The following is a 16,637-nucleotide window of genomic DNA, read 5'->3' as shown; positions in this document are numbered from 1 at the left end:
GAGTTGATATAATTTGAACAACACTATGATCAAGATATAAGAATTAAATTACATGAAAAGTATTATGTGTCAAAAGAATTCTCCATGTTGAAATGGGGCTTTCCTTATTTCCTGTTTTTTTCTGCATGCCATTATCTTTTCTGCGATCTGGTAGCTGTACAAACACAGACACTGAAACAACCTAAACTATTTTTTTTAAGTCTCCCATTGTAGAAGCTGCAGTTCAGGCTACTGACCAGGAGGAGGTGCCTAGAATGAACGCATCTGAGTATAATCTCTAGATGGGATTCCCTGCTCCAAGGACCAGTCGTGCCACAAGCAAGCTAAGAATGGCTGAGAAGAAATGAACCTGGGGCTGATACTCTGTCCCCATCCTCTTCTTTACAAGTGCTAAGTTAAATACTTCACAACAGGATCTGAAGGATTCTTCCTATACATTCTGGAATATGAATTCCTAGTCTCGAAATCTAATTGCTGGTGGTCAGCCAACTGTGCTTTGACAGTCAGGACCTGGAGATGCCTTATTGGGCTCATTTTTGGGCTCTTGGATGGGCCGAGCCTGATGCTCAGGAGATATATAGCCAAGCCTGAAGACACCGCTGTCAAAGTGCTAGTTTGGGGATGTTTCTGGATTCTAGGACAACCTGCAAATGTGGTTCATGTAAAAAAAAATTTTCTTACTAACTCAGAGTAGCCTGGGATACCTCCATGGCTTAGGGGGGAGCATATACATAGGTGATTAAGGTATATGCCCCAAGCAGGTCACCAGACCATCCCCTTGCAAGGCCCAGGATTCCCTGAGAAGTCCTCAAAGGGCAAATGGATGGCTCTAGTGTTCCCATTATTTCTGAGAAGTTACCCAGTTCCTTCCTTTCTCTAGCTATTATGGTCAGGATCCAAGTCAGCAGTGATACAAAGCACAGATTTTTATTTGGTTTTAACTGCAAGGTTTATTATTTTCTGCACCACGGCATAACCAAAGCTAAAGTTGGCAGTGCCTTTGTAAGCCATATTAAATCAGGCAAGAATACAGCCAATACTATGTCAATATCGATTACCTCTAGTGATTACTGTTGTGAAATGATTAACAGCATTACAAAGGAAGCACTTTGCTTTGGTGATTAGAAATGGGAATTGCTTTTTAGACTGGTTTAGTAGTAGAAGTCAAAGGGCTTTTAATCTCCACCCTTCTCCATGTTCATAGTGTGATAAGAACACACCTGCCACATTAGAAAAATATTAATTCCCATGAAGTGTCTGCAGAGAGTACATTCAGGTTTGGAGAAGTCCACCATTTCTGGAATGAGCAAATGAAAATTCATTAATTAAAGATTATGTCTTGAGTCAATACCTGATTAGACTAATACTTGGTTAACAAGGCTTCTAATACTTGGTTAACAAGGCCTCATTCTATCACAGTCTAGACCATGGAGAATAAGTTCAATGTGAGAAGCAAAAGAAAGACCAGGAAAATCCAGACAATTTTCCTCATGCAACAAAGTTTCAAAATTATTTCCTTAGAGAAAAAGTGGAAAGTGCCAGAATGTTTCATACATTCTTTATAGGCAAGTACGTAAATTACTTATAATTTTTCTTAAAAAGTATTATTCACGTCAAAAAATGCTTAAATAAGTTTTACAAATCTCTTTCTTTCTGAAATACCTCTAAATAGCAAAATATAGCGTTAGAATGGGTATCAAAACAAACAGTTACGGAGATTCTTCTGCATGATGCTAATTTCTAACACTCCCGGTTACATGTGGAAGAGACTAAGGCCTTAAGGGAATCTTTCATTTATTTATCTTTAAAGATCAAGAGAATTAATCACATTCCTTGTGGGGACGTTCTAGGAAGTAAATGTTTTTGCACTAGGCCCTAGGAGTCTAAAAAAGAAATCTTAAGAGAATCCCATGGCCAGCCTCTGCCCTCCCAGAAGATTGCTTGGTCGCTGTCACGAGGCCATCTGTATTTGGCAGGTTATTATCTGCTCTGCAGCTTTCTTTCCCAGCTGTATGATGCCTTTATGGTCACCTCTTCCTAATTCAGTTCATAAAGAAATCTTCACCTAATGCACCCTGACCCAGCTCTCCAGCTGTTTCTTCAAGAGCAATTTCTTGTATTTCAGCACCTTGTACAACCTAACATTATATTGATTTTTAAAAGCTCTTTCAGTTTCCACTTCATCCTCCCACTCTTTCATACCCTAGTTTAGGGTCAGCAATGCCTGCTGAGAATATTGCAGGCAGAAGTAGTTAATCTGAACATACCTGCAAACTAAGACCGTCTTAGCGCAGAGAAAGTGTTCTTGAGATTTTTTCAATTCCTTACCTAAATGTTGTTCTGAAATAGAACTGTCTTTGAGAGGAAACTATTAAAATAGAGACAGGAACAGACATGAGAAATCAGTGAAATTAGACTGGTATAAAACTGAATTTTGGATCATGTGACTCATACAATAAATAGAGATGATGTTTTAAAGCTAAAGATATCAGTTAATAATGAGTTGAGCTACATGTATCAGAAACTTGGCTACAGTGACATAATCAAATGAGGTTTATTTTACTCTTAACCAAGAATCTATATTCAAGCATACCATGGCACTTATACTTTCTAAGGAAGTCCACAGCCCAATCTTCTTTCAGCTCTCAGTTTCTTGCAACTTTATCCTCCTGGTTGCAATATACCTGAGAAATATCAGGTATCAAAACTGCATTCCAAGTAGGAGGAAGGAAGAGATAAAGGCAAAAGCTGACTCTACAATTTTTACCTTAGAGACAACAGTTTTGTGGAAGCTGTACCAAGTAGACTTCACTGGAATACGATTTGCTAGGGGGATGTCACACGCTACTGACATTTAAGTAAGGGGTTGGGGAAATTCAGGTTTTTAGCTAGGCATGTGGCCAGGCCTCAGATAAATCTGGATTTTATCAGTAAGGAAAGACGGTGGAATGGACCAGTGAGTAGGTAACCAGAAGCATCTGTCCTACTGAAGTTGCTAAATATGGCCAAAAGGAATGGGTGCAGTTAGTGTTCAATCAAGCACACTGCTTCTTTCAGGTATAAAATTCCCCTCTACAAGCTCTAAGCCACTGGGCTGCAAAACAGGATAGCAAGAAATTTCCAGATCATTTCATTCCACATCCTTACTGAGGCCTTAATTTAAAATTACTAATTCTCTCAAAAAGATTTGGAATTGATTTTCTACTTAGGTATGCAGTGTTAGAATTAGGAGTCAGTAAATTAAGGCCCGTGGGTCAGATTTGGCCTTCAGCTCATTTTTGTCAATGAAGTATTATTGGAACACAGCCACACCCATTTCTTTACATCTCATCTCTGGTTACTTTAATGGCAGAGGTAAGTCCTTGCAACAGACCCTATTCTCCACAGATTCAAAAATATTTACTATGTGACCCTTTCCAGAACATTTGCCGACCCCAGTGAGAGAAACAGCCCTGTTCTTTTTAGTTCAGGATGCGGGAGGTGTTAATTCCATATTTACACACCACATGAGATACTTTCCCAGTGAGAAACAGCCAGGTCAAGGAAAACAGTAAAGAAGCAGATAGTGGTGGGAAAAAGACACAACGGTATTTGGAGGAATATCCAATCTTATTTAACTGATAGTAATAGAAACTCCAGAATGCAGGACCTCCAGTGCTTATGGGATAACTTTTAGTACAGGCATTCCTCGGAGATACTGCAGGTTCAGTTCCAGACCATCACAATAAAGTGAATATCAAAATAAAGCAAGTCACAATATTTTTTTTTGGTTTCCCAGTCCATACAAAAGTTATGTTTACACTCTACTGTACTCTATTAAGTGTGCAATAGCACTATGTCTTAAAAAATGCACAGACTTTAATTAAAAATACTTTGTTGCCCAAAAAAGGGTAAACGTTATCTGACAGTTTAGGGTTGCTACAAACCTTCAGTTTGTAAAAATATACAATATCTGCGAAGTGCAATAGAACAAGATATGCCTGTATTCCTATTAAGATGTTGACTTAGTTTTAACATTCCCAACTTTCTTACAGGAAGTCTAACTGAATCAAGCCTGACTTTGCTAACAAATCAAGCCTTGAATATTCTCACTGAATAGAATCCCCCAGAACTACTTAAATGCACAATTAATTTTCAGAACGCAGCAGATTGAATCATCACTTATTTCAAGTGTTTCTCTGGCACTGTTCACAGAAAACAACATTAGGCAGATATGAGATTCATGGTCTTTTCTATACTCTGCCTATCTTTGCCTGGAGGCAAAGAAAATAAATAAGAAAAATATAGAGAGTTAAGTCAAGAGTGTTTGGACGTTCCAAAAACAAAGAGCATCGTTTCTGAGTAACACTAAAAAAGACTCACCGTTTTTTGGGTATTTTTGTTTGTTTGTTTTATGCAAGTGAAAATGATATGTAGTTTTCTTAAATATTTTTATTCTGCTTTTGCTTTTCAAAAGTATAGTTCCATTTATTAAGTGCATTGTGGGAAATTATATCGCATGCCTCACTGCTAATCGAAAGAGTCTGGGAAACCAAGGCTGTAGCTGAGTATATACTTGAGTAAAAGTGGATTTTAGGCAAAGGCTGTGTGAGCATCTTCTCTTTTAATTTAACTCTTGATTTCTTTACCTCCTGAAATAAACTGGATTTTATTTATTTTTAGAGAAGAATTTTTTTTTCAAAATTTTCACTTCCTAGAGAATAAAAACAAATTTTTCTTTAAGTTCACTTTAGTTATTTTCACAATAGTTAGTGCTTCTTTGACAAGCAAATAATTTGATTGGCAGTGTATTCTTTGTGAAATTGGAATCATCTGAACAAATTTTATCAACATCCATAGCTATTACTACTCAAAAATAGCACTTCACATGTTCTTTCTTTTAGTGATTGCAAAAGCTTCTTAGAAAAGGATTACAAATGAATGTATTACCGCTAAGATCAAACTTACACTTTAGTTTGAAATGGCAAGATACTTCATAAAACTTAAACTTCTGAAACACTGAATTTGTTTCAAAATTAACTTTCTCAGGTTTTTCAGTAAATTTTGATATGTAAGTAGAATATAAACATAAGTGTGCTTTTAGACAAATGTATAACATTTATATAAAATTTGGCCAGGGTTTAAATGACTTAAAATTTTGAGGAATGCTATTCACTATTTTTTAAATATTATTAAAACAAAGGGGGCTTCCCTGGTGGCGCAGTGGTTGAGACTCCGCCTGCCGATGCAGGGGACACGGGTTCGTGCCCCGGTCCGGGAAGATCCCACATGCCGCGGAGCGGCTGGGCCCGTGAGCCATGGCTGCTGAGCCTGCGCGTCCGGAGCCTGTGCTCCGCAGCGGGAGAGGCCAGAACAGTGAGAGGCCCGCGTACCGCAAACAAACAAACAAACAAAAAACCCCGAAGGATTAGTTATGTCTATACTTTTTCTAAAACTGTATTATTCATTATGTGTTTTGTATCTCCAAATATGTTTATTACATAAAACTTCTAGGATGAAATGCAGAGGCACTAAGAAAGGCTACTTATATTCATTTTGACTTTTAAAAATAAAATAATCTCATTCATAAAGAAACATAATACGACCATCAAAGAGACTCCATTTTTCTCACCTTTCAAACTAACAAAGTCATTGTGTTTTATAATACCCAGTAGTATTAGATACATGAGGAACCAGCACATTCATTCACTCTTGGTGTGAGTATAAATTGATGCAATCCCTTCAGAAGGGAATTTGACAACAGCAATTATATTTCTATAAGTACTATCCCACTGGCTCAGTAATTCCTTGTCTAGAATGCATCCTTCAGATAAATTTGCACAACTGAACAAAGGCTGTTTCTTGTAATAATATTGATGGAATTAAGTTTAGGAAAAAAAAATTGTCTAATTCTTGAGTCCTTGTTCTTAACCACTACTCAAATTGCTTGTGACAGCTTCTTTCTGGGAATGATATGCAAGTTATAACAATGGTCTATAAGCTGTATTGTTTTTATTCCTTGGTATGTAAGTATCTTCTTTACCCTTAGTTCTGAAATTAGCTGAATTAAAATTAAAAAAGAGAAAGTCTTTCACATCACTTCTGCTGTTTTTGTTGCCTTAAGAAATATTTGCGTCTAACGAATTCATCAAACTCAGTGCCTGAAGAATCTGTAGCCTCCAAATTTTACCTTCTCAGTGTCAGAGCCACATAATACCACAGCTTTTAATCCTTCTATAAAATAAAATAAAATAGAATAGAATATCAGTTGAGATGAGGGTGTTTTAAGCAACTAAAAATTAAATTCACAATTGTGAGTCAAAGTACCTGTTTTCACATTTAAATCAAAAAATGCCATGAAAATACAACTATAATGGGATAAGATATTTAGTTAATGTGATTATGCAATTAACTGAAATTTGCAATTCAAGTAAAAAACATTTTCTTTGACATCTGAATTGGTTGTTGATTGGAGATAAATTACGCCTGGAAATGAAATCTGTTTAGATAACTCAGCTATCAACAGCTATTTAATGGTGCTCTTTATTTACCCCTTATTTCATTTAGACTATTTTTAATCAAATTTCCTAAACCTTATTAACTATGGTAATTCAAAACTTGGACAAAAAAATTATTAAATCTATTAGGAGTGATAAGTTCAGAAGGCCACACATTTCATTTTTCCTAAACAAAGTCAGTTGATTTACAAATTATTAGAATAAATATGATCATAAAAAAGCACACATCAGTATTCAGATATAAATAGGTACGAAACCATGAGTGAATCAATTTCTTATGAAGTTCAAATAGAAGTGGGCTGAAAAAAATCTCATCTTAAAAATTAATACCTCAGTCAATGTGAGTAGGCCATCTGTGTTTATCAGTGGTCCCTTACTGAAATTAGGCCTTCTTCCTCCCACAGAGACTCGGGCTCTCTCTCCTCCCATGATTACATTTCAAAGGTCTGACTCCCAGGTCTTAAGAAAGACATTTCTGGATTATAGAACCTTTACATCTCAAACTGACAGAGAAAAAATTTACAAGTTTTCCAAAGGAAACGCTCTGAGAAAAGGGAGGTCAGGGGCCTATAGTGAGGAAGAAACCTGTCTAAAGTTAATAAAACTGAGGAGAGCATTAAGGCCATTTTGATCAGTAGAGAGTTTGGAAAATGTATTTGCACCACGTAGAAAGAATTAAAAATCTTCATTAACCTAATTTATTGGCAAAGATCCCTGTTAACATTTTGCAGTTTGCCCTTTCAAGGTTCATGCATCATTTCTTGATAAATATAAATTTTGTCCTTCATGAAGTTTTGTAGTCTTTTCCAACCAATTCATAACAGAGCCATGAAACAATTAAAATCAGATGAAAATCTGTCTATAATGACAACAACAAAACAAGAACAGCATCCACTCTCATGAATTATGAGATTTTCACATGTCAGGCATTACTCTAAGCCCTTTACTTAAATAACCTGATTTAATTTCCCCCCAGACTCTGTAACTGCTATTTGTACCCACATCTCACTTTTTTTTAATATGAGAAAATCAAGGCTAAGAGATGCTGAGTAACTTGCTCAGAATTCTACAACTAAAAATCAGTTTTATAAAATTTATTTGAAGTCCATACTGCTTGACCCCTAAGCCCTGGCTGGTAACCTCTACACTCTATTTTCTCTGATAGATTCTTTATGTACTTTGCAACCCATCATTACTCACCCTTAGAATCATGACATTACCATCCTCACAGGACCAAGACTTTTAAATTACATTTCACAAGTTATATTTTCCATTCCATTTAAACTGTAGTTTTAAAAACATGCACCTATGAAAGCTTTGAAATGTTCACTTGGGATTCAGCATCTGAAACTTAGAATGTCTCTGGGCCAACAACATGAAAACATCTGCCTTCTCCTTGGTTAACAAGTGAAACCTCTGGGATACAATTCAACTTCAGAAAAATTATTATTTAATGGAGTAAGGGTCCAACTCAGGAAATAGCTTTACTTTTTCCAAATGCATGTGAATTACTAATAAGAAAAGCCAATTACGCTCCTTAATATACTTCAGTCCAATTTAGTAATTCCCAATACAGGTTTGCCACAATCCAGGGTCTTAAAGAAAATCTCAAGGATTTTTATAAAACACTGCCAAAGTCCTCAAAGAAAATCAATTTACTTTTAAATAAGTCTGATTCAGTACTCTGAGCAGTATGGTATTAAATTCAAGATTATCTAGAAATGGTAAAAACAACTGAGAGTTATCCAGGTTGTTAATGCTGACCTGTGTGAGGCACTGATCTAGGAGTTCTGGATGAGAGAAAAAGATGCTCACACAGCTACAGGCATGCAAAGGGAAAGGAGATAAGGACGTGGTCTCCAACAAGGATGATTTTCTTGTTAGTAACAGAAATCTACTAAAACTGGAGATGATTTCATGGAAGGGCACCAGGTATCTCAATTCAGAGACCTGGCAGGAAGTGTGGTTAGGCTACGAAAGGGACTGACACCAGGAACAAGAAAGCTTTGAACTGAGATGATTTTATCTGTCAACAGAGGATTGAATGATCTCCATCTCTTTTTCTCTGGGCACTCAAATGCCATTCTTCTATCTCTTCCCAGCATGCCTTTCTCTATTTTGGAATGTATTAGACCCGAACATGGCCACTCCAGGCTCCGGCTTTACTGTGCCGAAACAGACAGATTCTCTAACTCTGATTTCTATGTCAAGAAGGGAAAGAATATACCTTGCAAAACAAGGGCCAGGGATCCATCCAATCCCAATAACCTTTGACAGAGGGCGTGAGAGCTGTGGCTTAACTCTCATTTAGCAGGAGTTGCAGGTAAAAGTTTGAAAAAAGGAAATAAGCCCTGTAAGAACTGGGTGCAGGGCAAAGGAGAAAATGTTCAGCACAGGAAATTGAGTGGTACATACATAATCTTAATGTACAGCAGAATGTGATAAGAAGTATGCAAGAGAGGAGGACAAATTATTATGATAGAGAAAATGTAAGAGGTTATTTTTGGTCACGTATATGTGACCATGTGTGTGTGCATGCATGTGTGTGTATAAAGAACTGTAATATATAACACCACATTTAAGTTGATAGTTCTAACCAGCGTCATGAGCTTTTTTTTGTATACAGTTATAGCATTTAAAGTGAGCCTTCATAAAGATATTGATACCAATCATTAATTTAATGCTTAATTTATGTCAAACTGTTATAAAATCTATTAATGCATTATGCCATTTAATTTTTACAGCAAGACTATAAATAGATACTATTATTTTCCCCATCTGAGAGAAAGGGAAATTCGCCCTTAGGAGAAGCTAAGAGCTCACTGGAGGCCACATATCTAATAATTTACAGAGGCAGATTCTAGCCCATGTTTCTTTGCTAATTCTCTTACCCACTGTGCATTACTGTCATTCCAAGCCCTGATGATGGTAGACTTTTATTAGAGAGATAGGATTCTAATATGTCTTGTAGAAGATTACAAGAATAAAGGCAAGAGGATGGTAGAATTCTGGAGTGTTTAAGGAACACTGAGCAACTGTTTTTAGCTGAAACATGGGATGTATAAGAGATACCAATCCTGAAAGGTAAATCTGTTCCTGAGCACTGTGGGTCATGAAAACCATGTTTAGCAGGAGAGAAAATTAATAGAAATTGTTATTGATGAAAGTCAGTGTGATGGTAGTGAAAAGGGTTTACAGGTTGTGTTGGGAGAGGGAATAAGATGCCATAAGAATCTGGCAAGGAGACTACTGCATTGTCCTGACAAGATCATCTATTGCAGTACACGTTATTAGATGATATAAATAATAAGCATCTTGCAGCCTTATATGAATGAACTTGGATAACCAAGAGATCAGCTAAAGTCTAATAAGGTGGAAAGTTGTCAAAAAAAAGTAAGTGTTAAGCTTAAGGCATCTATTACTGCTCCTTGTCTATCAGCTGTTATCACTTCAGAAAAGAAAATAGAAAAGAAAGAACTTGAGAAATACGATTTTCTGAATTCTCTACCTAAATGCAAGACAGTTTTCCTCAACTCCCTATCCATCAGCAAGTCTATTTGACTCTACCTCTAAATTATAGCTTATATTAATAGCTTTTTTATCCAATGCTTCCACTCCAACTCAAGCCATCATCATATCCTTTCCAAATATCATAGTAATTTTCTAGCTGTGCTCTCACCTGCCAATTTCAATCTCCTTCACATCTATCCACTGTTCATAAAGCAAACAGAGAAATCATTTAAAATATCTTTAGATTAAGCCTCTTGCCTGATTAAAACTTATCAGTGGTTTAGAAATGATCTAAGACTAAAATCCAAATCCTTTGAATAGTCTTTGAAACTACAAATGATTTAAACACTCTGTCCCTTTCCAGCTTTATATTTTATCATTTTCCCTACCCTAGTTATCCCATTCTATTGCTCTTCAGCTATGCTGACTTCTTTCTATTACTTTAATACTCCATAATCTTTCCCAACTCAGGAATCATGTCCTTTCTGGACTATACTCATTTCTCCTTAGATGCCAATATATTTTCATCTTCAGAATCTAGGATTATGCAGTCAGAGACCCATACATTACCAATTAAAAACAGTTGCCATCTCCTTCCCTTAGTCACTAGTACACCATGGAAGAATATTAATTAACCGGTAAAGGGCAAAAACCACTGTGGAGTTTTCCAGATCAAAGAAAGAGCATGCACAAAGTTCCATACACAGAAGTGCACCTATAAGGCTAGAATATAGTTGCAAGCAGAGTAGGGGTGAAAAGTACAGAAAGGTAAGAGATGAGATAGGAGAGGTAGGTTGGGATCTGCAGAGCTTTTTAAGTCAACATAAGGAGGTTAAGCATTATTTTGAACTATACAGTGGTATATGAGAAGGAAGGTAATGAAATGTTCTAAGCAGAGGAGTGTGATATGGCTATAACTGCATTTTAGAAAGATGAGGTTGGTAGCAGAGGGGAGAGGGCAAAATGGGAGCCAAGAAAACTAGCCAAGCAGGAGATGATGGGGTCCTGACCTAAAATCAGAAGCAGTGTGAGGAGGGGGCTAGCAGAGGGCAATACTTAGACAGCAGAATTAACTGCTGGGATATTACTCATAAATTAAAGATCTGTTTGCACTCTTGACACTACTATTTCCAAAATAAATAATTTGTTTCAGTAAGATATTTTCCTTTGATTAAGGCCATTAGTGGTATAATTAAACAAGTAGCTTAGTTCTTATAATGAGAAGGAGATATTGTAAATAGACTCATACATTTTATTTTTAAGAGCTAAACGGGAGGAAGCAGTTAAACCTCAGACCCTTAGGGAAAATAAAACTAAACCTCATTATCAGGCACTGGAGATTTTAAAGCAGTGAGTCAGGTCAGAGGTGTTTAATCCACAATGAAAATTAGATACTCCCAAAATGAGTACATTGCTGAAGGCACTTAAAATGAAGCAGCTGAGTTTTGTTGTTATTGTTGTTGTTGGAATTTTTGTTTGCATTTTTGAAGGTTTAAAAACATGATGTTTTTAATTTTTTTTTTTTTTTTTTTTTTTTTGGCTGCGTTGGGTCTTTGTTGCTGCACATGGCCTTTCTCTAGTTGCAGTGAGCTGGGGCTACTCTTCCTTGTGGTGTTTGGGCTGCTCATTGAGGTGGCTTCTCTTGTGGCAGATCACGGGCTCTAGGCACGTGGGCTTCAGTAGTTGCAGCACGCAGGCTCAGTAGTCGTGGCTCGTGGGCTTAGTTGCTCCACGGCATGTGGGATTTTCCTGGACCAGGGATCGAACCCATGTCCCCTACATTGGCAGGCAGATTCTTAACCACTGTGCCACCAGGAAAGTCCCATGATACGTTTTTAAACTTTAACTTTTAATTTTAACTTTTACCTGTTTTGGAACTGGCAACTCTCACATATAGCTGGTAGGAATATAAAATGAACCAACCACTTTGGAAAGAGTTGTGCCAGCTTTTTGTAAAAGTAAACTTATATTTATCCTATGATATAGGAATTCATCCCTAAGTATTTACTGAAAAGAAATTAAAATATATGTACACAAAATTAAATTGAAAAGAACTTGTACAAAATATTTCAAAGCCATTTTATCATAACATCCAAAAAAAAGCAACAATTTCCCACCACTTAAAACTGCTAAATGAATAAACACGTGATATATGCAAATAATGAGATAGTAATACAAAGTATGAACAACTGCTCTCTGCAAAAACATGAGCACGTTACAAAGTCATTATTCTGAGCTCAAGAAGCCAAACACAAAATATCACATACTGTATATTTCCACCTATAAGGAGAACTGAGATGTTGGAAATATCCTGTATATTGATAGCAGTGCTGATTACCTTCATTTGTCAAAACATTAAATATGTGAAGCTCACTATATAGAAATTTTACCCTCCCCCAAAAATAAAGAACTATAAACAAATAGACCATGGATTAGCAGTATTTCAGGTTAGAGAAGACAAGAAAGATATAATAAATGTAATGCCTGATCCTGGATTGGATCCTAGTCCCAGGTAACAATAGCTCTAAAGGACATTATTGATCCAATTGGTGAAATTTGAATATGGGCATTAGAAAACAGTGTTATCTCAATCTTCAATTTCCTGACCTTGTAACTCTTCTATGTTTACATAAGCCCTCACCTTCAAAATAAAAACTATCAGAATTCTCAGACAATGACACATCTTGATCTCCTACATAATTACCAGAGATAGAATAAGACCCACTGAACTACCATCCTCAGACCAGTCAGCAGGAATTTGCAAACACAGAAATTATACACTGCCAAGAATCATCATAATTGAGGGAAACTAGTGCCGTGAAACTCTTCACACAGAACTTGAAGAAACACAATTTTCATTATCAGTATGGTTACTAGGCTACAATGGAGCTGTATCATAAATAGTCTGAGGGAAAATGATTTTGAATCTCAAATTTTATACTTTATTAAATCAGCATTCTTATGTGAGGGAAAAACACAAATATTTTCAAAGACATTGGAGTTAAAATCTAAAATAGATTTCTGGCTTCTGCTTAGAATGTATAAATCTGGCAAGGTCATTGTTCCCATCAGCCATGAGAAAAGGGATAGAAAATCTCAGTAAAATAAGTTCCCCTTTATTTCATGCTCTGATTGGTTTTGTTAGCGTCCTATGACTGTTGTAACAAATTTCCACAAACTTGGTGGCTTAAAAACAGCAGAAATATATTATCTCACAATTCTGGCAACCAGAAGTCTGAAATCAGTTTCACTGGGTTGAAATCAAGGTGTTGAGAGGCCCAAACCTCCTCCATGGGCCCTAGGGGAGAATCTGTTCCTTGTTTCTTCCAGCCTTGGTGGCTGCCAGCCTTCCTTGGCTTGGTGGCTGCAGTACTCCAGTCTCTGTCTCCATAATGACACGGGAGAGGAAGCTCTTCTCTGTGAGGTCAAATTTCTCTGTCTCCCCTTATATAGTTACATATGATTGCATTTAAGGCCAACTCTGATAGTCCAGGATAAAGTTCCAATGTCAAGATACTTAGTTTAATCACATCTGTAATGGCCCTTTATCCAAATGATGTAGCAAGTATAGGTTGCCGGGATTAGAACCTGATATTTTGGGGGACCATTATTCTGCCTACTACACTTATCATTTGATTTCTTCACTGTTTTGGCTTTTTACCTTGAGGCTTCCTTTGAATGCAAAGTCTTTATTTTTGTTGCTGTTGGTTTCTTTATTTTTGTCAACTCTTCCTTTCATCACTTTTTAAGTTTCCTGTCCCTGGGTGCTCTATGCTAATCAGGTCTCCTGGTTGCAACTGGACTTTCCATCCCATTAGGATATTTCTAATATCACAGGCACGTGCACAGTTCCTAGTCATAAGGTTGATACCCTCCCTGGCTGGCAACTTGTTAAAAGCAGTAGCCACAGTTGGTGGTTTGTCACTGTTGAAGTTATATGTTTTGTCTCCTTTCTTTCCAGTGTGGGGAAGCCTAACTCAAGGCCATATTTCCAGCAGAGTTTTAGACTCTGTCCGAGTTCATTATGTTTATTGCTCTTTACTTTGCAATTGTGGGAATATTTTTTCTTGCTTTTGGATTCAGAATCTACCAGGACTTTGCCATGCTTTGTGTTTCTGATCTATTTGTAATCTACTGAGATATTTCCTTCATTTGGAACCCAGCTCTATCATTTGTTGTTGCTGTCTATGTTCATACTGTACTTGGCTCGGCCAAGTGTTTGAAGCAGAGAGCTGTGTCATAACCTAGGCTTGTCACGTCATCTGGACCAGAAATTTTAGTTGTTTTTATTATCTTTACTTTATCTTTACTAATTAGTATCTTTACTAATACCTTTACTGGTATTAACTTGAAAAAAAACTAATATTATGAATTATCACAAATTATCCTGGTTGAAATACATTCATGTTAATGTAAGATATATATATTTCCTTAGATGATCCACTGTAATTTAGCATTAGTTATGGACATTTAAAATGTTATCATAGCATTTGAGAGAATACTGGTGAAAATCCAATTCAGCAGAAGTTGGTAAGACTCCCACACAAAATAATTAATGTAGAGCTGTTTTTATCTTCCTCCCCTGGGAGCTAAATAAAAGATTATTAATGTTTGCAGACCAAGTTAGATAATAAATTCAATACCATGCCAAACAATCATTTATAGCCATCATAATGGTATGCAAACCTTAAGGAAGTATCCCTTAAAGAAAAATATTCTACAATACAAATCCATGAGCACCAGGATATATGAGTAGGTCCACAGGACATAATTATGCCACTAAATTCTCAACATCAATCATGAAGTGAAAGGTGCAGATGGTCATGATATTTTTGAAGTTTACTACAAGACACTAATGATTAAACAAAGATTAGCTATTATACCACAGATATTAAAATGTAAGCATCTTGAAAAAATTCTTTTATGTTTTTGTTGGTAGATCTTAGCATCAGATATGAATAATAACACACACACACACACACACACACTTGTACTAAACTGAAAAAGTCAATTAAATTTGAAAACCAACGAAAATTACATTCAATTATTTGAGTATACATTTCTATTGCCTATGCAAGCAAATTTTGTATGTATAAACAACCCCAAAATAAAAACATATACACTAAAACACAGACATAATAATTTTCAGGAAAAGGGAACAAGCAACTTATAAACACCACTTCTATGATTTAGACAATGCTATCTACACCGTTAAACAGATTGATGTGATAAAAAGACTCTGAGGAGGGCTTCCCTGGTGGCGCAGTGGTTGAGAGTCCGCCTGCCGATGCAGGGGACACGGGTTTGTGCCCTGGTCCGGGAGGATTCCGCATGCCGCAGAGCGGCTGGGCCAGTGAGCCGTGGCAAAAAAAAAAAGACTCTGAGGGGTATTGCAACACCCCTAGATTCATATTAAGTACAAATACACAATAAAGTTTTTTTTTAAGAAAATCAGTTTATTTTAAAAATTAGTTTATGAATTGAAAAAATAGAGATTATATATGAACTATGGAAAGAATTGAAATTTTTACAGCAAATTTCCTTGATTTTTTAAAACAATTTGCAAACAGTATACCATATAATATTTTTCCATAGAGTTGTTTCTAACAGTTTATTATTATTTTTTAATAGGTCTTTATTGGAGTATAATTGCTTCACAATACTGTGTTAGTTTCTGTTGTACAACAAAGTCAATCAGCCATATGCATACATATGTCCCCATATCCCCTCCCTCTTAAGCCTCCCTATCCCACCCCTCTAGGTCATCACAAAGCACTGAGCTGATCATCCTGTGCTATGCTGCTGCTTCCCACTAGCTAACTATTTGACATTCAGTAGTGTATATATGTCAAAGCTACTTTCACTTTGCCCCAGCTTCCCCCTCCCATCGCACGTCCACAACTCCATCCTCTATATCTACATCTTTATTCCTGCCCTGCAACTAGGTACATCAGTACCATTCTTTTTTAGATTCCATATATATATGCGTTAGCATATAGTATTTGTTTTTCTCTTTCTGACTTACTTCACTCTGTATGACAGACTCAAGGTCCATCCACCTCACTACAAATAACAAAATTTTGTTTCTTTTCATGGCTGAGTAATATCTCATTGTATATATGCACCACATCTTCTTTATCCATTCATCTGTTGATGGACATTTAGGTTGTTTCCATATCGTGACTATTGTAAATAGTGCTGCAATGAACATTGTGGTACATGTCTCTTTTTGAATTATGGTTTTCTCAGAGTATATGTCCAGTAGTGGGATTGCTGGGTATATGGTAGTTCTATTTTTAGTTTTTTAAGGAAACTCCATACTGTTTTCCATACTGGTTGTATCAATTTACTTTCCCACCAACAGTGCAGGAGAGTTCCCTTTTCACCACACCCTTTCCAGGATTTATTGTTTCTAGACTTTTTTTATAATGGCCATGCTGACCGGCATGAGGTGATACCTCATTCTGGCTTTCATTTGCATTTCTCTAATAATTAGGGATGTTGAGCATCTTTGCATGTGCCTCTTGGCCATCAGTATGTCTTCCTTGGTGGAATGTCCATTTTTTAACTGGATTGTTTTTCTTTTTGATATTGAGCTCCATGAGCTGTTTTTATATTTTGGAGATTAAT

At 36.4% G+C, this 16,637-nt stretch overlaps 1 protein-coding gene across 1 annotated transcript in view; it reads right to left on the bottom strand.

The window, feature by feature from the left end:
• ZNF804B (zinc finger protein 804B) overlaps window positions 1-16,637 on the bottom strand; it is a 502,144-nt gene that overhangs the window by 24,988 nt on the left and 460,519 nt on the right. The gene's annotated exons all lie outside the window — the stretch shown is intronic.

Source organism: Orcinus orca, chromosome 9, assembly GCF_937001465.1.
Source record: "Orcinus orca chromosome 9, mOrcOrc1.1, whole genome shotgun sequence".
NCBI classification, from domain to species: Eukaryota; Metazoa; Chordata; class Mammalia; order Artiodactyla; family Delphinidae; genus Orcinus; species Orcinus orca.
Note: the sequence above shows the minus strand (reverse complement) of the source record. Positions and strands in the feature narration are given on the sequence as shown.